The sequence below is a fragment of the Ochlerotatus camptorhynchus genome, unplaced genomic scaffold, assembly GCF_037179485.1.
Source record: "Ochlerotatus camptorhynchus isolate MF236.1 unplaced genomic scaffold, CSIRO-AGI_Acam_v1.1 ptg000577l, whole genome shotgun sequence".
Lineage (NCBI taxonomy): Eukaryota > Metazoa > Arthropoda > Insecta > Diptera > Culicidae > Ochlerotatus > Ochlerotatus camptorhynchus.
The window spans coordinates 5,089,436-5,098,347 of NW_027041058.1; the positions used below are offsets into that span (position 1 = coordinate 5,089,436).

The 8,912-nt window shown below is 35.4% G+C and overlaps 1 protein-coding gene across 3 annotated transcripts in view; it reads right to left on the minus strand.

Annotated features, from left to right (window-relative positions):
- Positions 1-5,146, minus strand: part of eag (ether a go-go) — an 88,301-nt gene extending 83,155 nt beyond the window's left edge. For all 3 annotated transcript variants that reach the window (XM_065236887.1, XM_065236890.1, XM_065236888.1), the window contains exon 1: positions 4,466-5,146. The gene's annotated coding sequence lies outside the window, so the exon portion shown is untranslated. The remainder of the gene's footprint in view (positions 1-4,465) is intronic.
- Positions 5,147-8,912: the final 3,766 nt, after the last annotated feature.

Consider the following 8,912-nt stretch of genomic DNA (forward strand, 5'->3'; position numbering starts at 1 on the left):
AAACATGTGTTTGACTCCAACTCCAACTTCATAACCCTGGATGAATGTTGTTGAGTTCTTTTTGTATTCTGAACATCGAAAGAAATGTTTTTTTTTAAGTATTGAAGTTAATATTGCAGCTAAATGTAGGCATTCTTCATAGATGATTCCAATTATTTTTACTGATTTATATTGTTTTTATGAGGCATTGAATCAAAGAGAATAAACGGAACTCTAAGTTGAATATAGTTCGGGGGCACATTGATCTCATAAAACGTAAATATGGAAATAATTACTTACATTAAATAAAATTTACTAACTTATAGTATTAAATTCAATAGGCTATGGTGATGATATCTTTCTGCATGATTACTTATAATATTGAGTGTTGTTTTTAGTTTTGAGACATTCAACAAGTGGTAGTTGAGTCGTTGAATTCTATGTTTATGAATATTGAGTGGGAACGATTATCAAGTTATGCTTCAGTAGACCAGATGTTATCAGCTTTCTACGAATCTCTCTCTGAAGTTATAAATCATCATGTACCTCGAAAGAGATTTCTGCTTTTAACAAACCGTGATGGACTGCAGAGCTACGTACACTTCGGAACAATCTACGTAAGCTGCACAATAGGTTTTTCCATACGACAAGTGTATCCGATAAAGCTAGACTCCGTGAGCTTGAGTTGGAGTACAAAGCTGCCCTTTCTGCAACACACGAAAACTATTTTTGTAGACAACCGTCAAGGAAAATCCTTCACGCTTCTGGGATTTCATCAAGAAACGCAAAGCTGACTACGACATCCTTGGCGCGGTCAACAATCTGGATCACGGAATGGCTCAACTCGTACATGTCTGACCGAAATGCTTTCGTCGTGGTGAATTCCGTACGCTCCAGGACCTTCGACACTCCATCTGGCGTACCACAAGGCAGTGTTCTTGGTCCTCTTATTGTTATCATCTATGTGAATGACTTGTGTGAGCTACTATCATCGTCTAAATTTTTTTCGTATAATTGTTTCTCCTGCCGACTGTGTTGCAGTACAAGAAGATATAAATAGTTTGGTAGTCTAGTACGGTGACAACGGCATGCAAGTCAATAGCAAAAAATTCAAAGTGATATCTTTCACCTGCTGCTATAGAAATACTTTTCATCCATACTGCATGGGACTGTATTCCCTAAAACGTGTAAACTCAATCTGCGATCTAGGCGTTACGATCGATTCCAGGTTAACGTTTTTTGAACACAATCGCATCATAACGGCCAAAGCATGTGCTTGGTTTCATTCGTCGTCATGCTTCTGGTTTCACCGATGTGTATTGGCTCAAGACACTATTCTGCTCGCAGGTTCGTAGTTTCTTAGAATATGCTTCCCCAGTGTGGTCTCCATTTTACACAAGGGGATGTTCATAAACTACGTATACAGATTTATGGAGGTTTTAGACCACCCCCTCCCCAGCGTAGACAATCGTCAATTTTTTTGAATTTGTATGAACCGTAGACATTTGTCAAACCTCGTCCCCCCTAAACAGTCTACGTAGTTTATGAATAGCCCCCTACACATACTCTCACGATTGAACGGATTTAGAAAAGTTTCATGAGGTTTGCTTTACGTCAGCTCCCATGGAATGATCCAGTCATTGTTCCTAGCTATCCAGACCGAAGCATGCTGATTGATTTGGAATCTCTCTCAGCAAGGCGTATCAACTTGCAACGATTGATTATCTTCGACCCAATTACCGGCAATGTGGACTGTTCCGAACTCCTAGAACGGATTCCAAGGAACATTCCTCCTCGCAGATTTCGTAACTCCCCGTTACTGTCAATTCTATTCCACAGATCTTACTTTGGATTCAATGACTGTTTGCGTTCCTTTAATGATGTTTGTAATGAATTTGATTTTACTATGCCCAAAAATGTGTTTAGTAATAGAATAAGAGGTTTAGATTAAACTAGTTTTAGTTTTAAGTAATCAGTCTGTACGACGTAGTCGAAGACGGTGTGCATTAAATAAATTATATAATGTTTTAAAATCTTAATTGGGAAATATAGATATTGGGTGAAATTGATAAACCCCTCAAATTACTTTCAAATGACGTTCAATGAGATATTATTAATTAATTGGAGTTTCCTAAATCCCTGTGCTAAATTTATTTTCAGCATGGATGGAATATATTTTGCAGTTGCAGTAGCCATTATTAAAATCACTAGTAATATCACGGAAAATAATTAATTTTTCCCATATTAAAACAAAAATAGATTGATTGGCACTTAGCTCAATGAAAAATGTAACACTTAAGTGAAGGACAACAATCGTTCCAACCCTATGATTCGTTTGTTTGAAAACTGATATTGAATGCTATTGAACGTCAATAACGATAATAAGATTAAAAATTATACAGAAAAACCTGTTATAAAGAGAAGCTCATCAAAGCTACCATTGGAGTCTCATAATGAAATTTTAAATAGATTTCTCTTGGTATCTATCACCAACAAACCAATTTAGACCAATACACCGGTGATCAATTCGCCCGGACCACAGTAGTTACATTTTTTGCATTTATTGGGAAGATATAATTTCAAATTATTTTTTTTTATTATTTAAGTCACACGCTCTTGGGTCATTCGTGACTTGTCTGGAGGTGAGATTTTAACTCGTGACTTTGGCGTGAGAGGTATGGATGCTAACCACTACGCCGGGGTCGCCCCCTTAATTTCAAAATGAGTTAATTATCTGCAATGATTTTTGTTATTCATTAGATGGTAACAACAGACTATGCTACTACTTTGTTATGGTCCCATAGATTGTTTGATATTATTTTTGATGTTTTATTTCTTACATTAATCAAACTACTAGCAATTTTTTATGTTCAGTTCGAAATTTTAATGGTAAAACTTGCTATTGATTTGATATTCTCGTCTTCTAGGGTAGCTTTATATGTTTGCAACCTTCTCTGAAGTCATTATACATCTAAGTCAAGCATTTTCTCTTAACCTCATACGATCACGTGTTGTACTGTTGGGACTACTGAAAATGTGACAAAATTAATAAATCAGCTTTTTATAATTTTCTTTCATAAATTTCAATGAAAAAATGTTCAAAATAATATATTAAGTAAAATGTCATCACTTATACAGAACAGAATACAAATACATTGGAAAAATACTTAAAAAGTGTTGATTTTCCACCGGATTTCCGCAAAAAACTAATACTTAAGAAAACTATCAGATTCTATATTGAAACACCTTCAAAATGGTGAGTCAAGAACGCAAACAACTTTTTTGTTTCAGAGTAATCTCTGTTTAAAGAGCCATGCAGTTTTGACCAAAACCCAAAGAGGCATCATCGTTGAATATCAAAATGAGCCAAATTTGCCAAAATAGCTTGGCTGAAATCGGTGAAATAGGCCACAACTTTTGAAAATTGTGTATACACTTGAGCTGAAATGACCCATGTTCTATGAATATGAAAATAATAATTAAGAGGTCCACTAAGGTAAAAAAAAAAATAGTACATGTACCCTACCCGAGAGAAGAACGTAAGGCTGTCCATTAACTACGTAGATAGACTTAAGGAGATTTTGGCGCCACTTCCTCCTGCAAAGGAAGTTGTCCATGCAAATGCCTAAAAATATATATGGGAAGTACATAATTACCAACATCCCTTAGAAGTTAACGCAGTTACAGTCCTTAAATGTAAGCTATCCCTTAAAAGAAGACAAAGGTTTAAATAAATTCATTAAAAAATCATTTAATTTTCAGATTTAAGCACTGCATTCAAATCAACGAAAATGTAATCCTATTAAACCCTTTCTATTGATGATGGGCCCATTTCACGGATTATAAATCAATCAACGAAACGAAGTAATCGTGTTTGGTGATAAGTTTTAAGTAATTCAATTTGGGAAATGATATTTCCTATCCGCATACTTTGTAACACAGTAATTAATCAGGAAAATTCTTCTTCGACCGTTGCCACCGTAGCACTCATTTCCATACAAATTGACTTCGTGGCCTCTGGCCAGAATATATAGCCCACGTATGTATGTACACAGAGTGGCAGCTTACCGAGCGCTTTGGCGAAAAGCGATTTGATTTGCACACTTTAATAGTCAGCAGGATACCGATTCTTTATTCCAGAACTTTGCCACCCTACTCACGCAAAACGGTGGGAGCTAGCTTGCTAGCTTTATCGACTTTTGTTCACAGCTACTTTTGTCACAAACACACTCTTGCGTTACAACCAGCAGCAACTGTTCTGAGACGGCAAAGAGAGTGAGTGAAATACTTCAAGAATTCGTTTGTATCCAATACTATTCGCCTCGTGCTCCAGTAAACCTTTCAAGGATATGATGTGCGTGCAATGCCCTAGTGACAAAAAAAGTCTATAGAATAAACTAATTAGCAAACACGAGTAGGTGGATGCATGCATATAGTGACTAAAGGTTGGGGGAGGTTGACGAAGAAAATGGTTGTAGACATGTACCTTGCAAGTGAACGTGAACGTTGAGACCTTGTCGCTTGTCCAAACGTATGAGCTTCTCACTGCTGTAGACTTTCTGGATAGGGATATTTTGTGTTTTATAACCGCATTAAGCTATAGCTTTCCACTTCTAATCTTATTATCTGTTTTACTTTTTCGCATTCCACATTTGACACACCGGATTTTCTATCCAGCACTAGTAGCTGCTACTTTGCTTCTTAATTTTTTCACTCTCTATTCACTGCGGTTTAATTACAAAGACTTGCTCAACTTCCTTTGCCCTTCGGCGTATTTTCCAATGAGAACACATTTTCACACCTTTTTTCACTTCTTCTCAAACCATTATTTTCACCACGATCAGCAACTTCTTCTCACTACTTCAGTTTGAAGGACACATTTTAAATGGTTTGGAAGTTTCGAAGGAGATAAAACTTAACTTGGCTAGGAATATTTTCTGTCGGTAAAGAACACTGGATTCAAATCGACTGAACTTCGCTAAACTTGAACTATCCACTGTTTTCTCAATCGCGAGGAAACACTTTAATCACGCTAACAAACGAAGTGCAATTTTCACCCACAAAAGTGATGAGTTGTAATAACTCCTTTTACAAGAAACTACTCAGAACCGCACAACATAACGGGGATTTACCGTTCCCAATTTCATCTCGACTAATACTGCTGCGCCCTGAACGTAGACTACACGGTTGTAACCAGAAAATTGTACTCCGTCGAGGAAGAGAAGACAGGCGCAGTACCGGTGGTCGTCGGTCAAACACGAACACGAACGGAGACAGGGTGTTCCCCCAGAAAGTACACACGTCGTCTGTCACGAAGTAATGTCAGCTGCTGTCCCCCGAACTGTGTGACTGCATTTTTGACAGCTGATTAGGAAATGAACATTCAAAACGTCTTCCAGGGTGGATCTCTCTTCAGCCTTATATGTTTGGCTACATACAAGAATAATAAATATAGTAAAACTACATGCTTCTTAAATGTGGCGAAACTAATAAGCTGCCCTAACGGTATTTTAATGTTTGCTCCTCTACCTTGCTCTTTAACATTACTGTACTAAATAGTGACATTTATTGGTGGAAAATGTACATACTCCAATTGATGGATTAATCCAGTGATGATTTAATAAAGTGTTCAATTTTGTTTTCTTTAAAGAATATGCATTTTAAATCTTCTGCTTTGATGGAGCGAATTATTTTTTCTGCATTTGTGCGTGCGCTTAGTTTGTTATTTGGTACTGTAATAAAGTCGATTCGGAGAAATAGAACATTAAAAAAAAATCCCTCATGTTAGCCGACATTTCACTAATTTACTCAATTTGGTTATAATAGGAAACTCTAAATCATGTGGTGGAATTGAGGTTGACTGTAGAAGTTCTAACAATCTAAGTTTTCGACCTCAGGAAAGGAGAAACGTTGGGACGAATAACAAACCCCCCAATTTCAATCGTAGCCAGTTGCCCCCCCCCCCCCCCCCCCTAACTCAGCCGCAAATTTATTTATTTTTTAAATTTCATGTATCTAGAAAAAAGTTTAAATTTTTAGTTTAACTAACTTTTGTCAAATTTTATTTATTTATTTTTATCTTCTTTTTACTGAAGCTAGATTCATTATTTCAGTAAACTCGGAAAAAGCAATATTTTTTTTTTCTTGAAAATTACAGTTGGTTTTTGTTGAAGGACTGAGTCTTATTGATCAGATTTTAAAATTATAAAACAGTTTGTTCTTTAAATCCAATTAGTAATTTTGAAGTTTCTCTCTTCCATGAAACTCCACTGATTCTTAAATTTACCCAAGAATCTGACATATTGAAATATTTTCAAAGTTCTTATAATTAACTTGCTTTTCAAGAGTTTGGCACTTCAAAGATTGACAATGTTGGCTAGATTTCTAAAGAAATGTTTAGTTCGAGAGATAATTTCAATTGGTTCTTAATAAATATAAGGGAATTTTAAGGAAAACTAGAGTGTCAGAAATTTTACTTGTGAATATATTTTTTTAAATCATCACAATTGGGTGGGAAACAAAACAAAACTGTCGATTTTTGGGACTTTTGTGAACTGTATTCCAGGATGGTTTAAAAATAATCATAAGTACCAATTTTTTTACCTTATCCTAACCCATACTTTAAGAATAATCTAAATTAAAATGTTTCTAAATGTTCAAGTTAATGATGATTATTGAAAAACTGTTATCGAATAAAATGGTAGATCTCTACCAAGACTAAGTTTTTAAACATAATTTTGAAACTTGTAAAGATAAATAGATGGGATGAGATGAGGAATCGGGAATGTCTTCGATAAAATAAGAAATCTTTAAGTATTGAACGTTCACCATTGGAAATTTTTATTAAATTATGGATACTAAAGATGTTTCATCATTTTGCTTTGCTGAATTGCGTATGAAGTAACATAAAAACACTTTGAAAGTATTTCCCAGTTTCCCAGAATTGCAAAAACAAAACTTGTTATTCGTTAAAACAAACACGGTATTTGGGATTTACGTCCTAAAAAAAAGGAATGTAAACTGAATAATGCGTAAAAAAAACTTCGTAAACGGAAGTTTCAGTGTAAAGGGGTGGTCAAAATTTGCATGAATACAATTTTAACAGAAAAATAGTATCATAATGAAAAATGCTCCAAAATTGAATAATCCAGGAATGCAAATTCTAAGCCGTCAAAAAAAAAAGGGAAATAATGTCACAATGAAAACATCTGTTAAATTACTATTATGTAACTACCACTTTAAAACTCACATATTAACCTTTCTGAAACTCAATAGAGTCCGTTATAGACCATAAAGGAAATTTTTCATAACTTTGACTTATAAAAACTACTTTTGTTGTCTCCTGTCGCCGAAGTTTTCGATAGTGTGCCTGAAAATCCTAATTGTGACCTTTCAAAATACGCGTTAAAAGTTTGCTAGACAAACAAACAACTTTGGCTGTATACAAGCTTATTTATTCAAAAAAAAATAGCTGCATAAGGAAATGTTTGTCTGTTTAAGCTGATCTGCAGCTAAAATTGTTAGTTAGGTTTCTAGATCACGAAAATAATCTGTCGGAAAACTGGTATTTTAATAATAAGTGGCCAATATTTTGAACATCATTTTAAACAAAATACTATTCAGTTCACTTAATACACTTGAGGAAAGTAATTATAATTCAATCGTAGCAATTTGATAAATCATTGCATCGTTTTATTTAATATTTTTATCAAAAAATTCAATCTGTGGAAAATTTCTTTCAGTGCATATGAAAAAATACATACGCCTTTACTCAAATTCGTTTTCTTTCCAACTCTATAATCGTAAATTATTCATCTGGAACTAAATGAACAAATTTAGCCGTGATTCGAATTTTTCCGACTGTTGTGAAGCGTGACAAGATCAATCAAACCATAAAAAAAAAATGCTCACCAATATTGGTCAATGCACCAAAGGTCAATGTATCTAAACTCTCAGGTAACTGAGTGAACCAGTTGTACGTGGGCAATCTAAGAGTTTCAACAAATTAACAAATGAATATTTGTTCACAGAAGCAGACACGTCCTTCCCTGCGCTTCGGTCAGAGAGCGTATAGGGCGTCGTTGTGCCAATTTGGTCGTGGCACATTTCGAGTATGAGAGAGTAATTGCAGTTAGCTCAAAAGTGCCTGAGAAAAATGCAAGTACTTCCGCAGATTACCCGAAGTTGCGATAGTGAAGGTATGATCACAGAAAAGCAGACATAACACTCTTAAAACGTTCATAAAAATCGTTTTTAACGGTCAATTTAAATGTTTCTTAGTTGGTAGTACTGCCATTTGTGGTGCACATAATCAATTCCCTAGCGTTTGACGTTTACACACTACAACCATCTGTTGAGTGTATTGCCCATTAAAGTATATACGACAGATGGCGGTAGGGTTTATAATTATAAATTTTCAATGTGTTGTGTATGCTTGTCTGTGAAATAACATTGAGGTAACGTTAGGATAAATTCAAAACATTGAGAAATATTACGCATCACTTTCAGAAATACTTCTCTTCGCAACCGATGAACCATTCTGACGGCCATATGAGTACCCAAGTAACCATATAGTCGCAATATAGCTTGTATATTCTTATTTTGCTTGAGTATGGTTAATTGGGGAATCTGATGAAACTGTCACTTCTTGAAACTGATCCCTTTCGTATTTCTTTCATTCTCCTTTCGCAAACGGAGCGCTCGATGGACCAGTGACTTTGGACGTGAGCCTCGTCCCAGATCACCATGGCAATTCAATAACATATGGTGGACATCAAACCGACCAAAAAATGCGGAATCATATTAGAACCAACCAACCAAGGACGGTCTACGGAAGGAAATTGCCGGTGAAGCACGAAATGAAATACGAAGCGTTAGAGAAAAAGTCCAAGGGATTCCAAAAGAAGCAAATAACGACGGCGGAAGAGCAAAAT